The sequence below is a fragment of the Ambystoma mexicanum genome, chromosome 10 (assembly GCF_040938575.1).
Source record: "Ambystoma mexicanum isolate Mex_15411 chromosome 10, UKY_AmexF1_1, whole genome shotgun sequence".
Taxonomy (NCBI): Eukaryota; Metazoa; Chordata; class Amphibia; order Caudata; family Ambystomatidae; genus Ambystoma; species Ambystoma mexicanum.
This window is the reverse complement of record NC_090932.1, coordinates 702,154,455-702,174,584: the sequence shown is the minus strand read 5'-3', so window position 1 is coordinate 702,174,584 and position 20,130 is coordinate 702,154,455. Positions and strand designations below refer to the sequence as shown.

The 20,130-nt window shown below is 42.9% G+C and overlaps 1 protein-coding gene across 1 annotated transcript in view; it reads left to right on the top strand.

Annotated features, from left to right (window-relative positions):
- LOC138493213 (G2/mitotic-specific cyclin-B3-like) overlaps positions 1–20,130 on the top strand; it is a 491,616-nt gene that overhangs the window by 372,292 nt on the left and 99,194 nt on the right. The window lies entirely within an intron of this gene.

Below are 20,130 nucleotides of genomic sequence, written 5' to 3'. Positions count from 1 at the left end.
CTTGGGTTAGAAGGCCCACTAGGCCATATAGCAGAGCCAATTCTACCCCAGAGGTAACAAAATACAGAATCATTTGAAGGTCCTGGGCTCACAGACGTGGTCTCTAAGCATGGGATCTGGCCGAGCTAAGGGGCTGCCAAGATTTGGGCCTGGGAAGGGCAACCTGTTCCGCCATCCAGACAATAGCTGCAACAAAGTTGCTAGTCGCGTTACAGTTCTACGTTGGGAACCGGAGCGCGCTCATTGCAGCTATGGACTACACACTGTCATGATACCGACATAGTTGCACCTTGCAGATACATAATTGCACCATTCACAAGTGTTCCACGGGATGGGAACAGTTTGTCCCAGGCTTGGGGCCTTGTGGCTCACCCAAAAACACAAGCGGACCTATGCGTGGACAGTGGGGGTCACCGACCAATCATGGGGCTTCATTATGTGTTACAACTTTTGAGGATGGCCAAGCGTACCACCTGACACTACATTGTCCAATAACACACCACCTCCATAAGTGTCTATATGGGACCTACTACTCAACAGCCTATCCCAAGTGAAGATAGGTTTTTGAGACGGTTCCCAAGAATGAAGCTAATTGTGATGTCAGATGCATCAAAACTGGGTCTGTTGAGAGATGCCTGGACATTCTTCCATGTATGTGGTGCTTTGGCTATAATAAACCACAGTAATTCCTTGTCTCTTGTGTGAACCTGGCATTCCTGATTGGACAAAAGGAGGTGTTGGGCCTTTCACAGGCTCGCACCTCCGGGCTCCCAGAGAGTCTAGTGTGGATCTTTGACACTCTAGAAAAACATATTTGGTTTGAAAATGACTTCTGCAAAATGCGGTAGTTTGAACTTGATTGTCACTAGTTGGCTTATTATTTTAGAGGTTTTACTAAAACACTTGCCATAATGCATAGTAGAACATTATTTTTGCTATGCTGATCTGCAACCTTTAACTGGAGTACTAAAGCATTGTAATACACACATACATATAGTTAGTTGCAAGGCAGGGTAAATCCGACACTGATTCCTGTACAAAATGAACCCCACAGACAAAATTGATCAAAACAGAGCTAGAAAAGAAAAAGGGTCGGCTTATAGTCACGCAAATACAGTAGAGGTGGTTAGATACTGGTCTTCACACCACATGCATAACAACTTCCAGGTGAACTTGTTAGCAAATGTGAATCTATTGAGAAACGTATTTACAAACTTTACAGTAACTTAGGAAAAGATCACAAATTGCAGTTGTTTTATCATACAAACATCCTAATTCAGTATCACTGTACACATGTAATACATTTTTTTAAAATAAAATCAATCAAGTTGTCACTCTAATAGCATATGTAACATTTACTATTTTATATCAATATTAAAATAGTTTACGTCTCTTGATGTCAATTAAAAATGCCCCACTCACATAAATTTTATATCTTCTGGATTCTGCAGAGCTTCCAAGTTTCCTTTAGCCATGTGTGAGAAAGTCATCCAGTCTTGTTATTGCTTGTAGTTAAAGATTTGTCATTTTCTTAAATTTCAAGTCCCAGAATACAAAGGGAAAACACAGGGTTTGGTTGGTCAGTGTGCACATGGCCACCAGAAAATTAGAGCTATGCATTATGTCTTATGTGGTGATCTTTACAATTCACTGTTACTGGGTATACTGTGGCATTATGTTTGTGCACTCCAAGGTGTTCCTCCGTCCAAGTTATAAGTTGTCAGGTTCTTTGTCAATGTACCATTTTTGGCTTGTGCAATAAATGATAAATGTGTAAAATGTCGTATTACCCAAATTGTTCGCACATTTTTTAACACATGGTAGATTTGAACAAATTCGGTCATTACTATTCCTTCGAATTTATTCGAACAATTTGGGTCTGAAAATAACGAACATGAGGATCGTGGTTTGCTGGGGGTGTCCCCCGCTCCTCATGTTCTGGTATTTGAGGCCTCGGGGGCTGCAGGGGTGTCCCGTGTAGCCTTAAAAATGGAGTCGGGGGAGGAGGGGGCGCAAAATTGCCTGCGCCCCCATTTCAATGAAATGTCAAAACGGGGGCCCAAGCAGTTTTTACTGTCGGCAGTCTGCCCACGAACAAAACATTTGTGGGCAGATCACACAGATCCAGATATGTAGCCCTTGATGAATTGGTAAATATGTGTTGTCCGTAAATGTGCTTAAGAGTACTCTTGAAAATTCTTTGGCCCATCATGCGCTTTGCAGTGTCTACATGCATACAATTCCTCCAACAGAGAGCCTAACTCGGTTGTGGGGTTTCAGGAACTCGGCACACATGTTTCTTAGAGTGTGAGATTTTTTTTAAGTGACTTGTGTTTTTTCTCTAATAGATATTGTTAATACTTTTTGTAAAGTAAAACCTGCCAGTTTTTTGCAATGATTTGAAAATTAAGGTGGCTCCATTTATTATAAATTGTAAATAAGTTAGTTTGCTTGTTCCCTTGGTGAGTAGGTTCCTGGAGTTTAGCGGCCAAAGATTGTTTTGACGTTTTTTCTATTCTCCAAAATGTTCCAGTGCAGTTCTTTGTATAAAAGATTTCAAAAAAAGAGTTTACAGCTTTTTTGGTATGTTCATTAAATATACGTGCATTGCTACAGTTTCTACAGCTATGCACCAGTTCACCAAAGGGGAAATAGTTCTTGAAGCATTTGGGATGTGAGCTTTGACCATGTAACATAGAATTACTTGCTTTTGTTTTCTTTAAAACTTTAGTATGAACCGTGTTCCAATTGTCGATCTGCAAGTTCAGAAAAGCCATTTTTTGGTTTGCCTCCCTTGTAAGGTTTAGGCTGTGCCAGTTACACAAATATCTAAATCGCCTTCCAGACATGTTATCTATACTGTTTTGTTCACCTGCCTTCAGAACAGTGGAGAAATCCTCCTCCCAGGCCTTCTGGTATGTTAATCCAGCTTTCAAGGAAAATGGCCCTATTCATAAATACAGTTGTTCGTTTCTGGTTGAATATGGTGCAGTTCAAGTGTGGCAGAATAAGTGGGTCGAGAGTGCTTCAGGTTCTGCCAAATCAGCTGAGGTCCACCATGTCAGTTTCTGGTGTCATAAATGAGTCTCTGTGCATTGGTTCGGACAAGCTGGAACCATTGCACATGAGCCCATGTGCTTGCTCGGAGGGGAAGGAGCATGACTGTCCAATGTTACCATGCATGCATCAAATGTTAAACATTGCCTTCAGCCAAAACAGAAATGGAGATTTTAACGTCTGCCAAGGAGAGTAAAAACTAAGGATGTACAGGGCTTTTCCATCCACTAATTCACCCCATGGTCCCTTGCCTAAAGTCCTGTTTTGTCAAAATCATCCCTGGACCTTGCTCACTCTGTTGTTCTGAGCTTCTCCTCCACTTTGGCAATATTCCACTCCTTTGCACTTCTTTCTGTCCCTCCTATCTTTCTTTCCTTGCTGTTCCACCACTTCATTTCCTACCACCTTCCGAGTCTTCTTCCAGATACTCCTCCCCATCTATCAACAACTCTTCCACCAACTCCTTAGTTCTTTCCTCTCACTTCTTTGGTTATCCATCACTCATCTATTGATCCACCCGTTGACTCGCCTTCCAGCTTCCTTCTTCCATTGGGTGCTGCTCCTAACAATCAGTTTGTTTATTATAATACAGCCAATGTATTGGCTTTTTATAAAGACAAATACAAAAGTTTATAAATTCACATACAATCTTAGATCATTGGTCTCCCAGTGCAGCCAGAGTTTCCGATTCACATTTTATAAGCCTCTAGAGACAAGTTGGGTGAAATATCAATCACTAACTTCAAGGTAAGTCTGCCAAAGAGTGGGTGTGTGTGTGTCTTCTTGTAAGTATCGTCCTGTTGTCAGTCATACTCTCATCTTCAGAAAACATGGAACAAAAGCAAAATAAATTCCACTTTCATTACGGCAGCGAGATATAAGCGGCAGGTCTTTTCTTGGGTCTACCAAAGCGAGCTCCCAGTCTGTCCCATGTCTCAACAAAGCTGAACTTAACTCTAATGTATAGTTCTGATTCTTTTTAAATTCAGAAACTTGTGAACATAAGCTCACATAAGAGGGCCCAGATATGACATGTTTATATATTCCTTACTGCTACTTTTTGATGCCAAGCCCACCTATATTTGTTCTGTCAAGGTTTTGAATATATATTGTCAACCATTTGTAATTCGAGTCAGGCCTGTGTGATAATTTGCAAGAATTTTTTCTTTTGCGTAAGTTCATGGCACGTTCATTGCGCCAGCTTCTTACATGAATTTACGAAGGCGACTTTACATGCCTCATTTTGGTACATCTTTTTGAAATAGGGCCCTTTGTTGTTTCAGTATGATGCTCTTTACTGACGCAATATTAAGCTCCCAGCATACAAGCTCCAAGGGGGGTAGTTTGTTGGAAGTGGAGCATAGATCTCAAACAGATATACTTTTTCATTACTGCAGTCTCTATCCCATGTCCACTGTAAGGTAGGTCAACTTAGGCAGGATCTTCATTGAGTTCACTGTCTGGAGCATCGCAAGGGAATATCCACCAAGGGTGTTGCAAATCTGATAAGGGCTGCAATGTCTTGAGTGCCCTCTCATGCTGTTCAATGTGGGACTGCCAATTAAGCTTGAAGTCAGAGGACCCTAAGATATTTGTGTTGAGCCACTTCTTCTAATAACTAGGTTTTCGTAGTCTATCTGTATTTATTCCTTCTACGGCTACTAGGCCCAAAGTGGAAATTGCCTTGGTTTTATTCAAATTCAGAACTAAAGAATGCTCTGTCGAGAAAGTTTAAGAAGGTTCTGTAAATCTTGTAGCCCAGCTGCCCAGAGTCCAAGTAGAAAGGAACAGGACCCAGCTTGGAGGGGTAGGGTGGGGGGGGGGTCTCAGTCAGCTTCTTAGAAAAGATTAATGTTGTGTGCAAGATATAGAACAATAAGGGGCTAATACACCCCCTTGCTTTAAACCTGTAGAACTGCTGATGGATCAAGCGAGCTGTTCATATCAATCCTTGCACCAATGTATCTCTATCGACTAGCGATAACATTAATTAGCCCCCCTGGGCATGCCCCAAGCATCTAACGTTCTCCAAAGTGTAGTTCTACACATGGTGTCGCATTAGGCTCTAAATTCAATGCACACAGCAAATACACGTTTGTGTGTACCATGCAGACTCCAGCAACGTTGATATTAGCATCAAGTTGTCAACAGTTGAGCATGTTTACGGAAACCAAATTGATTGTGGTAATATTCTTTTCTCCTTGTTTCAAATTCTTTGACGTACCTTGGAAAAATGTTAGTGCCCAACATTGTTGGCACTCAATATTTTGCAGGGTCCTCATACATACGATCCAAAAGCCATGATCTTGATGACCCAATGTCTGCTTCAACGAGGCAATGATTACATTTTTGGCTGGTTTGAGTCATTTGTAAAGACTGGTTTCAGTCAATGCATGACATGATGCTTCCAGTGGTTTGAGGCTAGGTCCTGTGATTTGTTTGAGCTGAACAAGTGAAGGAAGCTGATTAGTACAATACGGCCGCAAGCTGGTTTGGAGGTGCAAGCAACAGCGGTTTGACGGTTATGTACCCAAGCCGCACCGGAGTGTCCCATTTGTTTGACAGCTGTCGAGCATGGTTAGAAGATTGCGTAAAACGCTCTAAGGGTGAAAACTGGGATGCAGGCTGTTCTAGCGTTCCAGATACTGTGGGCCTCAATCAGGGGCTCAGGGACAAGATACATCATTGCTCTCCCAACAGGGGGATGCTGGGAAACACCAGCAGGGGTCCTCCATTGAGGTCCTAGCTACCGGTGTAGCTGATAGATCAGCTGGTCTTGCTCCAGCAGCAGGTCACCCCCAATGTGCCCTTGGAGTGGTTGAGTGAGTTGAGGAGCAGAGCTTGCCCTTTCCTTGGAACATTCAATATTCACCTCTCCAGTGAAGGGCTTACGAAAGATCAACTCTTTTCAAAGGAGCTACTAATGAATTCTTCCTTGAGGCCTGGATGGTCGAGAAGTGAGTCAAAGGAGGGGCAGTAGACCCCATTCTTTTAAAGGCAAATATCAACATGGAATTGGATAAAATCATGCCTTCTCTAAGGCCTTGTGACAAGGTCTTGCTTTTGCATCATTCTCGGTCCTTTGTTCTAAAGAAAGTGGAGGAGAGGGGAAGGAGATGTACAGAGAGAAGCAAAGCTGTGGAGGCCTTCACCAACACACCCCCCAACTGTGTGCTAGTTTATTTTGTTTAGAATCTTTGATTCCGGTTTCTCAGGACTGCTTCTGAGGAGGGTCTGTCCTGCTTGAGAGGTGTTACCCATAACCCCATAAAGGCTTTGAGAGGCATAGTCTTTCAATCTCTTGTCCTGCTGGCTAGCAGAGACAGGATGTCTGATTGGAATACACACAACCCTTCCATAGCTGACCTGGGCTTCCTAGTGTTGACACATAAGGCTTTAACAATTCTGTGAATTGCAAGTCTGCCTGCCCAACACTGTGGTATGGCATATGTTTAAAGTTTAAACTGCCACCAGGGTGGTAACTCATACTGGTGTACTTTTGGAACATATGTGCAGACTTCAAATTCAGCCTCGGCAATGCAGGTACTTGGCTACTACAGCAGTTGTCAAAAGGGCATCTGAACCTGCTCTGTCACTGGTGATCATGTGCTGCACATCAGGAGACTGATGCAGCAGGGCACATGTCGCCATGCTTTTGACATTGAGCTTTGGAAAGGGGGGGTGGGTCTTCTTAGCAGACTACCCTTTCTGAGATTGCATTGCCCTCTTTGTATTAATACAAATCAGAACAGACAGGACTTCTGCACCCTTGCCAGGTGACAATTCCTCACAAGAATACAATAGAAAGGCATGTTAAGACCATTCAGATGGATATGGAGGGAAATGATAGTTAGAGGTAGGAGTATAATGGTATGGAGGGGGAAATCGGAACCAGGATTGTCACCAGAGCCAGTCATACCACAGAGTTGGCGTTTGGAGTTCAGAGAACCTCGGTCTATACCCCTTGTACTTTTGCCTTGCTGCAAATGTCAAAAGTTCATGTTAATCAACCCATGCGTGTTTTGCACAATGCTGGCTAGTCATTTTCTTTTTCTCTCTTGCATGGAACTAAAGCTGCCAAGAATCAGTGCAGCGGATTGCAACACTCATCGGCGAAAGAGGTGGCAGAGAGCGAGGAAGCAACAGCGCTGCATTAGTTAAACCGGCAGTAGAGAAACTTCGTCCAACATAGACACAAACTTTAGAAGTGACTTTGTTCCTAGTTGGACGCCATTTCAAACGGCCGATGTGTCATGTATGAAAAGGGGCCAGGGCTTAAAGCCAGTTTTATAATTTGACACTTGTAGCACTGCTCAAGTAGGAGAAAGAAGTCCGTGGTTAGCCTGGAAAACGAGCTGAAGCAGAGCATCAATTGGGAGGAAAGGGCAAGGAGTAGAGGGCAGAGTGGTGAGTTTGGATTTTTCAGGTGAGGTCAGAGTGAAGAAGGCAGATCAAAAGACAAGGTGAAGGAATGAGGGTGCAGTGGAGCATGGGGGAGACTAAGGGTGTGTGCAAGGTGAGGTATTGGTTGGAGAGAAAGTGGTAATTGGCTGGGATTGTGTATGACGAGTGAAACTTAGTGAGAGTGTAGAGGAGTATGTGGAAGTGAGTGAATAAGGTGACTTGACAAGAGGTTGCAGGGCGCTGTGAGGAGATGAGTAGTGGAGTACAGTAGTGGGAGGGAGGAGTGGTGTGGAGTCAGGTGGGGAATGTAGTGGGAGGATTGTAGGGGCAGGTGGAGTGTAGTGGGGTGAGGTAGGGGAGTGTAGTGAGAGGAGAGCAGTGGTGTATAGTGGAGTCTATCAGAGGGGAGACTTAAAGTGAGTAACATTGGAGCAACATGAGAGTAGGTGGACATGCTGGAAAGAACAACCAGTAGAGGTGCAGGAGGAAGACTGATCATGGCAACGAGTATGAGGGTGCGCGAGGGAAGGGAATGTGGCACTGTGGCAATTTCACACACCTATTCGAATGGTAGAGATTGTTGTTTTTCGGGAAACCTGGATAAGTATCCTCCTCGGAGTTCCCGGAGGGAGACCGTAAAGGCATTTCCTTTAGGCCATTACATCCAGTCAGATATAGATAGTAGGGGCTTACTGATCTTCAGTGACTATATTGGGGTTAAGGGACGGCTGGGCTAGGGAAAGAAAAGTCCATGGGAGACGAAAGAGTGATGGCCCTTAGTGAGTCCATTCTCCACATTGCTTCCCCTCTCCTTCTCTTGTGGTTACTTGACTCTCATTCTCCTCTCTTGGGGTATCCTCACTCTCACACCCTCTCTTAGGTTAGCTTCACTCAGAGTAAGTCCCTCATGTGACTCCTTCACACTGGGCTCACCCCTTCTGAACTCTTGCCCTCCAGGAGTAGTCTGGCTGCCCACACCCCTTCTTCACCGGTGAACTTTAGGTTGCCTAGCCACTTCCACAAGCTAGCGAGGGCTGCCTTTCTTCCAGCTCCTCTGAATTCCTGGATCAGAGGGGTTCAGCTGGGCTCAAGTTTCCATCAAAAGCATAGCGGGATAGCTACCGGGCACAAGACCGACTTCCTTCCCCTGTTCCAAGCTTCTTCTTTACTGCTTCCATTAACCAGCAAGACAGGAAACCAGTGATTAGCTGAGATTTTGCAACTGAACCTGCTCTCCTTTCATTCAGGCCTTTCTACTTTAGCCGACTACTGATTGGCTGAACGGTCTGGCTTCACCATTGGATGGAGTAGTACTTGCATCATATCCTCCCTGGTTAGGTCATCCCTTATTGGTTTGTTCAAATAACAGTTGCATTGAGTGCCAATTAACTCATGAGCTTTGCTCCAGTTTATCTGGTTTGCTCCTCCTAAGTAAGATGTTCCACTTACTTCATGAAAAGTTATTTTTTTATTGTACCATGCTTTTGTGTTTTAGATGTTATTTCATACATTTGTATTTATTTAAGTGTTTGTATTATTATAAACCCTTCAATCGTTTACATCATGAAAAAGAGAAAATCATGACATTCCCTCATACAATTCTTACAGTAAACAATTACACTTATAAGTTTAGATTACCTTTACTCAGTCCTTAAAGGGGAATTGAACCCGTATCTCCTACTTTGGAGGCATCTGGTCTACCACTGTGCCATTTCACCGGTGCTGTTTTTCAATGGTGTGGGAGACTGAGGTCTTTTTCCTGCAGCCAGGAAGTGTTTCCTCTCTGTGCTGGCAGCGTTTCTCGCTGCATATTGTCAGCTTGATCAGCCGCTCCTCTCAGTTCACTGCCACAGGGTTTCAGAGAGATGTTATCTATGTGAGTTGAGGAAACACCTCGATTGAACACAATTCTTGATGGGTAGATGTGGGTACCAGCTGCAGACAGAAATCATCATTTCTTCTGCAAAGATGGCGTTAGTCCTTGACCACTCCGAGTGCACAGAGGGAATTGGTGTAGAAGGTGACATGTTAACTTGTGACTGGCTTACAGGCTCTTGTATGCAAAATGTAATCAGTACACTTCTGGGATATGTTCACTCGCAATGCCTTGTGCTTTGCAGATTAACATTCAACTTGCCACCTTTTTCTCTCAAACGTGACCAGTCTACAAAATAAATAGAATTTTGAAGTGGCCCATCTTAAGGTTCTTTTTGGGGAATTGTAAGGACTGGGGTCATGATAATGCTCTTGTCTACAGGGCTTGATTGTAGGAAAGCTGGATTCAAAATTGGGCAATGTGTCAATGTAGCATTGAATGATTTTAGCAGTCTTTGTGAATCGAGCAACTGATCAATGCAGAGTAAGTATTTTTCGTAATGCACTGACAGAACAAGGGGTGAACCCAGAACTAGATTTTCTGAGGATTGTGTAGCTATCATAGACTGTCAGCAAGGGAGTAATCCAGCTGTGGACAGAATAAAGTGCAGTGCCATAATAAGCCATTTGGCTGCACTTGTGACTGTTTACTACTTAGTCAAATCCCTCATTTTCAATGTTGTAAGTGGCTGTTTCCACTTTGGAAGAACCAGTGTGGTAGCATTGCCAAGGGCACTTTAACATCAGTAAATGGATGTTCCCCTTCAATGCAGTCTATTGGGAGTGGTTGATGCGTGCACTTGTGTCATTCTGTGATGCTCTTACCATGGTATACCGCATGATTAATTTGACAATATCTAGCAGTTCCTAGGAAAAAGAGCATATGCATGATGGAGGTTGGATTGGATATTTTCCAAATTGCTGCTAATTGGGGGAATTGGACATTGAACACCTACAGAAATATTGTGCCCGAAGTAATGAACCCATTTTTGGCACAACTGTAGTTTTGGATGTGACACTCTGTACCCCTTCTCACCTTAAGCAGTGAGGAAAGCCTAACTTGCTGCCATGCTTCCTAAGAAATTCAACAAGGCGGCAATTGACATGCTGGACAAGGGCAGATTTACATAGATACTCCATGACGCTTAAATCATTATCAAAATATGCAAAAAGTGGTACTCCTGCTGTAACTTTTTGAAGAAGCCATGTCCACATATATTGTACCTGGGAATACAAAAGCAAAGAAATATTGGAGATCGGGTTGTATAGTGATGATGACAAAAGTAGAGCCTAATTCGGCAACAGTAAAACATAGTGGTTGAATAAATGCAAGAGAATGGTTGGCAGATTTGAAAGCGGTGGAGAAAGGGGAGGGGGCATGGGGGTGAACAGTTGTCAGCCCTAATACCTTGAACAAAAATGATAGATGTCCTAGCCTGGTTAATTTACTGGGAGCAGTATTGTATTCACTATAAATTGAGATCATTCTACCTTTTTTCAACAATCACTTCATGCTAACAGAAATACCACTTTTTAATTCAGGTCATAAAGGATACTGTGGTTTCCTTTCGATGGTTATAGAAGGAGCTATGTGAGTACAAGTGGGTTGAGCATTTGAAATTCACCCCTCATTTGCTAGTTAACTAACGTTCAGCGACTTGGATAACAGTTCTAGACGTTCTAACCCGCTGTACCCTATTTTGCAAAAGGCTTGTTAAGGTTTCCTGTAACATGGCCAACACAACGGCTACAGTCCCATGAGGGATACCTAGGGGAAAACCATCAATGTGCAAAATAAATATCACCCTAATTAACAGAAGACAAACTTAATAGTAATGTATGTTGATCTGATATCAGAACAAGGGTCATAGAGAATGCAGTAGCAGGATGTAATCCATGGTCATTGGAGATATCAATACCTTTCACAGTAATGGCACTGAGAGGCACATTTGTAAAATCTGTTAGAGCATAGCCACGAAGCAAAGTGTGTGTTTGTCCCTCAATCATACATTCTACAAATGGTGCTTCTTGGTCAACGAGTGTTGGTGTCTGCACGACAATGTTAATTTTACAGAGGCTATCCTAACTTATTACTTGATCCTTGTGGATGAAACACCTGTGTCTTTGCATTCGGAAAGGAGGTGCTATAGGAGCCAGTTATGGTATATTTGGGCAATCTAATTTCCAGTGGCTTTCCTGCTTGCAATAGTAGCAGGTGGAAGTGCTTGCTGCATGTATATTCTGGGAACCTAGGGCATTTTGAAAATAATTGGCATCCCTATGTGGTCTGCCCCATCCATTTCCCTACTGTGAGGAATAAGGAATGAAATTCAGACACTTAAACAGATTTTGCTAAAGACTTTTATTAGAACATAAAACGGGGTTGGGAGAAAGGCCTCCCTGTCCCTGTACAAGCAGGGGTTCCCTCCCGAAACTCAAAACAAAGGCTCTGTCAGTGTCAGAATGTCCAAAATAAAACCGCCCTGTGCCCAAGTACTATTCTGACCCTCACACTCTAAACAAAAGAATTCTAAGGATTAAAGAATAATTTCTTTGGACTTGAGTGTTTAATGTTCAAAAGAAAGGTACCATTCCCACAAGAAGAAGTATATCAAGGATGGGTATCCTTGCTCCAGAGGGTTCTTCCCTTCCCCTGGATTCATTGTCGCTTTCTTCGGTTACAAAAAACAGTTCTTGATGTTGCTTTTGGGCTGCAATAAAAGTTGTCTGCATACACGTTCTCGAGTATCTTGAATGTAATTATGTTTTTTCTTTCCCCTGGATTTATTTCACCCTTGTGGACAACAATTGCACTGTAGACAAAATGTGGTTTCTTTTTTCATCAAAACAATCTGTTAGGGTTAGATTTCAGAGTGGTTCTTTTCCCTTCTCAGACTTTCATTCTTCTTTTCTTGTATAGCACGGCCTCTGAATAGTCCTGATGTACTCTTCTCAGGACTTCCTTTCACTGTTCTTCACCTACCACCACAGGTAATTCACAATATGATTTGGCCTTTTGACATTTATGCAGGTACTATTTTGCATATGTTCTCTTAGGTTTTGGTTTCCTCAGTTTTATTCACTTCCAACTTGCCTGGTGCATTTCCCTACCAGGATTTCGTTTTACTCATTTGCAACTGCCTGGTATACTCTCCTGCCAGGACTTTTTGTAGTGTCGCTATGTATAATATCTTAGTTTGCTGTGACTGGCAAAATGCCCCATGTTTGCCCCGACCCTTGTGAAACTCACCGGTTCTTGAGTTTCTCATTTCGTTTGTGGTCTGCCAGTGACGGTCTCCTTCTGCTTCATGCCCGTTTCTCCACGGCTTTGCTGCTTCCTGAGGATTTTGCTGCACTCGTCTGCTTCGCATGGTATTTTGATGAGCAAAGTGCTGTTCTGCGCTAGCGAATGCCTACGAGACCCTCTGCTGGTTTCTGGCTTTCTCATCACTAGTCATCTGCTTCCAGCAGCCTTCTCCCTTCATTATACAGAGCCGGTTGGCTCGAACAACTTTCTTCCAGATGTTCCTTCAAAAGTAGAGGAGCAACTCTCACTTGCCAGCAGCTTGCTTACGTTCCTTGCTTCAGTAAATGTCCAGGGAAAAGTTGTGCACTTGCTGCCACCAGAGCATTGCCTGTGCTTGTGGATTCCCATGCTCTGCATTACTCCGCCCCTCTTAATCATCCCATTATTGTGGGAATAGTAGTCCTTCCTAAAGACACTGTATAAATGTTTGCAATGGGTTTTCAAGGCAAACTAGGCTTGGAAGAAATCGTTATCGTGTATTGCTGTGGTGCGCCAGACAGCCCAAGAATAATTGATTATACATTGTTTTGGTTTAGTTAAGAATTTTCATTTGGGCTAAATGACCAGCATCAAATACCCATATTTAGTTCAGATGCCCGTCTGTGACAAGTGTTTTGGCCTTACAGAGCCTTTTTCAAAACCTGTCTTTATTTAACGATACAAAATATCAAACGCACAAATCCAATAAAAAGGAAATGTTTCAAGGTTGTAATATCAATGTACAAGCATCAGATTCATCACACTACCCAATTGCCTGTTTTGGGTGTGCAGTTACACCCATGCCTATTCCTTGTAATCTCTTTAAATGAAGCTTCATTGGTTGCATTTGTTTCTCGTTTGTTCCCAACCAGACACATACTGATTCACCACTACCACAGTAATGTAAGTGAATTTGTTTGCCATCCAACACATCACCTTTAATTGTTGTGACTTTGGCAGAAAACCTTGAGCAAATGCTGCAGCCATGGCCTCTTGGGCAGTTTCCACCTGTTTGTTGATCTCTGAATGCTGTGTGAATGATTTTCAACTCGTATAAATAATCGGATTTAGATTAATTCTCAATTTTCTAACAATTGTAAATGTTGCTCAATCTTTTTTTCCTCTAGCACACCAGATGCATGTTTGTTAAAACATGTTCTACTGACAGCTTCCATTCAACACATTATAGAGATAACCTTGCAAAACAGTACATAATTCTTCAACAAACTTTTCTAGTTGTTCCCCAGTCAGGTGTTTAAATGCCTCCAGGTTAGAGCAGAACACTGACCCTGCTCTCAGTTCAGCTCACAGAAGAGTCCATAGTTTCTCCATGCCACGAAAGGAGCTATCGAACACTGGACTGACTACAAAAGGGCATCTCCTCTGGCCATTCCCGAGCTGATCTGTGCTCTTGCTACAATGATTAGATTTGTAATATGTGGGCTTCAAGTGTCTCCCCTCTCCTCGTTTGCATTTTACAACCCTGATAACCTGACAACTTGCACACAGGGTCTGCAACCGTTTCACGTCAATTCTTAAGATGCTTTCCAAGGCATGCATAGGGATAGATTGTTGATAAGCCGTTCTCTGTGTAAAATAAGTACTTTATTTACAATCCCAGCCCCTCAGTTCTTGTCGCTAAATCTACAAGGTTCAAACACATTTGTTTGGCATGTAAAAGTCACTTATTTTGAACTAAACAAATCAATTGGCATCAACATGCTCATCTTGGGGGTTATTTCACATTCTAAATACAAAAAGCCCAAACAATCTGTTATCCTTTCTCTAAGGAAAGGCACAACCACTTCTAAAAGCAAATCACAATACTCCTTTCACTGAAACAACACTGTGCAAAGGCACTCGGACCTATTTTGCTATTTTCAAAATAAACCATAAGCTTACATTAATGTAGCAATCGTATGCATCTCAATATATGAAACAATTCAATGCAGTGGACAAAACAACAATGCATATTTTCAGTGGAACAAAATCCCAATGTATTTCAAAGCAAGACATGTATCTAGGTGATGGTCGAAGCAAAGCCCCCTCCCTCAATTCCTGGCATTGCATTGTCGTCTGCAGTCCTGGTCTCTGGGTAAACCATATATTTACAGGATTTTCACTTGGAAATCCCCTTACCATAGATTGTCACTTAGTAGGCAAGTCTCTCAGCCTCTAACTTTCTGGATTGAAAGTACTTCCCTTTCTCCTTAGGATAACGGTAAACAATATTTGGCACAGCCCCTCAGTTTTACGTCGAATTATCAAGTGTCAGCCTTGAGTATTTTATAAGGCATGGCCTATGGCCGACTAATCCAACATGCCTTGAATGTCCTAATCTCAGGGTTTCTACATCACAACGTGTTCGCCTTCCCAGCAGGATGCCTTCTGTTCCTCTAAATGGGAAATTAGGTGAATTTGATTCCACTGCCTTATCACTGTATGTATGCATGTAGGATACATGAATTGGCCTGCTCATATGTAAGCATGTTTGCATGTATAACATGTTCAAGCTATCGAACTGCATACCGCTTTGCTATGTTAAATGATTACATGAATGTATGTTAACTCAAAAACACTCTTCTCACTTTCTTTGTGGCACCACTGCTAAAGCTCCCTTGCTCTGTAGCTGATTTTCACTACAATGCTAATCTAGGCCTCTAGGAGCCCACTTAAGCGCTTTGAGTATACTTTTGCTCTGCTAATCACTACATGGGTATTGCCGTCTAGACTGCTCTTAAGCATGTATCCCACTACTGTTCCTTTTCCTACATAGGACTCCATTTGCTTATCCCCTTCAATGCACAAAATTCTACTTACCGTTTTAAAAGCCAATGCTAGTTTTACTATTACTGTTGCAGGGCAGAATACGGGTGAAATCCCATGACACACCACTATTCAATATCATTGCAACACATACTTTAGATCCATGTTGCCATCAGCCATGCACGTTCACCAGAATACCTGCTCTGTCTGCAATACCTTCTGGAAATTGCCATCAAGATGCCTCTAGGCGAGGGGCAGGAGATCCATACAAGGTGTGTGCGGGTATAGGAAGGACTGATGGCTGAAGTGGAGGTACTTGCTTGTCCACTAGGGGGTATAATAAGGTGGGGTTATGCCAGTCAGGATGCTGCTTGGAACAGAGGTTGCTGATGTGGGGCTTTGGAATGCACCACCAATATTGTGGGGCATCCCTCTTTTTTTTTTTTTTTTTTTCTTGACCATTTTGTTTACTCCCTTGTGGATAAGGGGAGGCAATCATCAGTGCCTGTAGAGTAGGGAGGTTAGGGGTATTTGTTTATTTTTCAGTTTTTAACCTTTTGTCATATTTTTGTTTGTCTTTACGATCCGTAACTCTTTATTCCCTGCGATGTTTAGTAGTTTCCCCATTCCAACCAAAAACCTCTCATTGCTCCGGTACTACATTCTCTTTTCTTAATTTGAGGGCTCATTTCGAAATTGACTTTATTTGCAAGGATTTGTCCATTTTTTTTTTTTCCCCTATGGAATTCCACTTTTCTAAATTCTTACCGGTGTCAGGGCGATAAGTTAACATAAGCTGGCATGTGCTTATCTGTGGAGAAAACCGCTTTTGTCCTATTCCCATTTTTATGTCTGAATTCTCTGCGGACTATGGGAGGAAAGAAGGGTATTCTCAATATCACTTGCTTCACCAAACTGGTGCAGGACATGGGGGAAGATGACACTTGAACACATTCATTTCACTCATTCTATGTTTTACTTTTCTACTTCGGCCCGAACGTCTGAGCTCTGAACAGATTTAGATTCAAATTCTATTCTCACGTCGCCTCTATTTCCCTATATGCACTCATTCCTATTACTCTCCTCTCCCTATATTCAGAGGTATTCATCAACTCATCTTTGGTCTCTAGCTTACTCCTTGCTCCCACAAGACTGTGCCTGTCCCTGCATCATTGTGTATATATGTGGCTCTGAGCACCCCACAAAATCGCATCAACTTTGAGATGCTCCCAAAGAAGTTTTAATTGCTGCCTATCCCCATGTGTACACCGAGTTTTGCAGGGACATTGACGGCAGCAACTGTTGTCTCGCCTGAGCATAACAATCTGGAAGCAAACAAAATATCCAAATCTCTGATCTAGGTTGCAGCAGATGGTCAATGTGCATGACTGGGTCATTCTCGGCTTCGCAGTCCCATTATTACTGTTCCAGAGTTTGTGGTCCAGGGTGTGGGGGAGCTCTCAGCAATGCAGATCAGGGCAGCCCCAGCATCTCTTTGCAGTTGGGCCAGGCTGAACAGGCTTTAGCCGCTGGGAGGGGTCGATGTGTCACATCCTAGTGGTTTCACTTGGCGGCTGATGGTTGTCAAACTGGTGATTTTGGGGGTGTCCTTGTGCGGGTTGGTGAGGCATCCTTTAAAGCACTTGTCAGGTTGGCCATGGTTGTAACCCCTAGCCAGAGTCGCTCTGACCCTCATGCGATTCTAATCGGATCCTGGTGTCGAGCAGTGGATTTGGGCCTAGCAAGTGATGGACTCAGCTAGGGCATAGATCATTGAGGTGGTCAAAGTGCAAGCAATAGTTTGCAGTGGTGGAGGAGCACAAATACCAGTGCTGGCACCTTCCTTCTCAAGGTGTGAACACTGGCCCCCTGTGGCAGTAAAGCGGGGAGACTCGGGTCTAATCTCTGGTTGCTCAGATGCCCATCCAATTCAGGGTCTAACCTCCCAGCTTTAGAAGATTCTGGTGCAGAGTAGCAGCTTCTGGTCCACAACCAAGTTCACCCCTGATGTGCCCTTGGAGTGGGTAACGGGCCAATTCATCCTCTGCCTTGGACAGCTCCTTCACTGCAGGCGGAGTGCTTTGGAAAGTGTAACTTTCCCAAAGGAAGTCCGGTAAATTCTTCTCGGGTGCTACAGAGCACATCTTTAGAGACAACTTATTTTGAAGGCAAAGGTCCCTAGGTGATTGGACTAAAGCTATCCTGCCTTAGCGATCCAATCCTTACTCTTGAACAAAGTGGACTTTCACCTTCTGATGTCATCCACAAAGTACTTTGCTCCATAGGAAATAGAGGGGGCAATAAAGGGAGACCAAGGAAGTAAGTCTTTCCATTGACCAGAGCACTCCTATCTACTCTCATCCCACCCTCTTCCCGTCTCACTAGAAACAAAGGCCTTTAGCGATGCAGCACCCTGGTGTGAGGCTACTCCTTTTGAATGTGTGCTCTCCTTTGATGCCCGGGCACAGGACAGCGGCTTGCTGTCTCTGGCAGAGGGGTTTACCTGCCCTCAGAGAGATGAGGCCCAGTCCTCCAGGTTCTTGTCCTGCCGTTTGGTCATCTCCACCTGGCTGATCAGAATACACATCACGTTCCACAGCAAAGCTGACTCACAGGAGCTGATACGTGAAATATCAATTTGGATTTGGCAGCCATGAATCGAAGTAGTACCATGCCTAAACTCGTGCATCGCTTTATTTTAGAGTTTACCCTGCGGCCATCATCGGGTACTTATGATCATCTTAGTTTTGTTACAGGGAGACATTTCTTAGATGCTGCATCTGCACTGCGAGACTTGACTGTCTCTGCGGCCGTCAACTGGGCAGATAAGGCTACTGATGCAGCAGAGCACAAACACAATGCTTTTAACATGGATCCTACGAAAGGGGCATCTGATTAGCAGATTACCCTTTCAGAGATGGAATTGCTTGCATCATTTTATCTATTAACAAAACTAAAAAAAAGCAGGTCTTTGTAACCTTGTCAGATGGCAATTCGTCATACTGGTGCACTGCAAAGAAGTGTAATGTTTCATTGTGATGCTGATGACGAAACGGTGCTTTGCTTGTAAAGGCAAACACATGTTGGCTTTGATATAGTTGGTTACAGATGCAGCATATTTGCAGTGCAGAATGTCCCCTTTATCATGCAAAACTAAAATGGGGGGATACTGTTAATACTTAAAATCAGTGTTTTGCCAAGATTGAAGCCTGCAGTGTTGCATTCCCGACTGGCTCCTGAGCTAAAACGTCATTTCAAACACCAGCAGGACTAGCCAACAGTGTAGCAACTTGAATCCATCATTTATTGTAGTTGGACACATTCCTAAGGCATTTTGAGAAATGAAACTCAGTTTGGTATCAAATGCAGTTCTAGTAAAGTGGGAGATTGGCTCCATTTCAGGGCCATGGCTGTTGTTTTTTTTGGTGGCTTAAGTCCAGCCAATTTAAATAGCTTTTGAGTCAAATCGGTTTTGTTTCCAGTCCCTTCTTTTCAATGTGTAATGTTTGCTTTATTTGTAAAGCTTTTATTTCTAAAATAATCGTTAAATAAATGCATAACTGACAATGACATTACACACGTGACTTTGGTGTACAGTTCCATTGAAGTGAAATATTTTGTGGTAATTCATTTCAATGCTTGTGGGGAAGTCATTCATATATGTCTAGTTTGGTCTGATGGGTATGTGTGTGATGGGAAGCGTTGGAGGACAGGGAGTCATGGGGGAACGCTCAATATAAAAAGGAAAACATCAAATTTGAAATAAATTCATCAAAGTGAATTACCACGAAGTAATTCACTTTGATGAAAACGTGTTCACCTAGACCTTAGTCATTAAATAAAAAAAAATTGAAGTCATTCCTCTCATTATCGTCAATTTGTTCTCAAACACCTCCACGAATCGTGTGGCAATTAAGAGTATACTTCTAGTGCTTCTATTCATGAATTCTTGACACACGTTTCTTCATACCGGTATAATTTGTAACTACAAATCCAGCGCACTGTGCCAAGGACTTGACATTCTACCACTATGAGGAGGAGGACTGTCAATATATTCCTTTTGATCATCCTGCAACTTCTCAGTCTATCCCACGACCCCATGATTTCATGTGGGTGTATGGCATTGTATCATGCCTTTTTTGCACATGGGTTTAATTCCACACATTTTAGAGATCTGTTCATCACACTCATTCACAAATTCCCGGGCTCTACTTGGCCTTCTCAAAAGAACTCCTGTGTACATGCTAATATACTTATTTCTACTATCCACTCTATTTGGCATCTATGATGTCAATGCTTGCTGTTTTCTCCCATTCCAGTGACATTCATGTGTTGCAAAATCTCATGCAAACCTTATTTTACCTGCTATCAAATCCTGTAATTTACCTTTATTGCAAGCCACGAGTTTGGGCTACCAGCTGGTGTATTTTGTTTATATCTGGGAAGTGGCTTACACAGACGTGACGTCAATCTAATTCTTCTGTTTTTATCCAATCCCACCCCCACAATTCAGGGAAAAGAACACAGTGGGTATATTATATGTTTGCTTTACCCTTGATGCAGAAAGCAATTTAAGAAATGAAAATGGGAACGAATGCCACGAATTAGTGTAATCCAATAATAGCCCAGATTTGAAAAAGGCACATGGTGTGCAAAAACACGTATCATATGGGCACTCCCACTGGAGAATAATTCAAGAATTAAAGACCAGTGCAATATTCAAGGAACTCTGTGGCACAGTT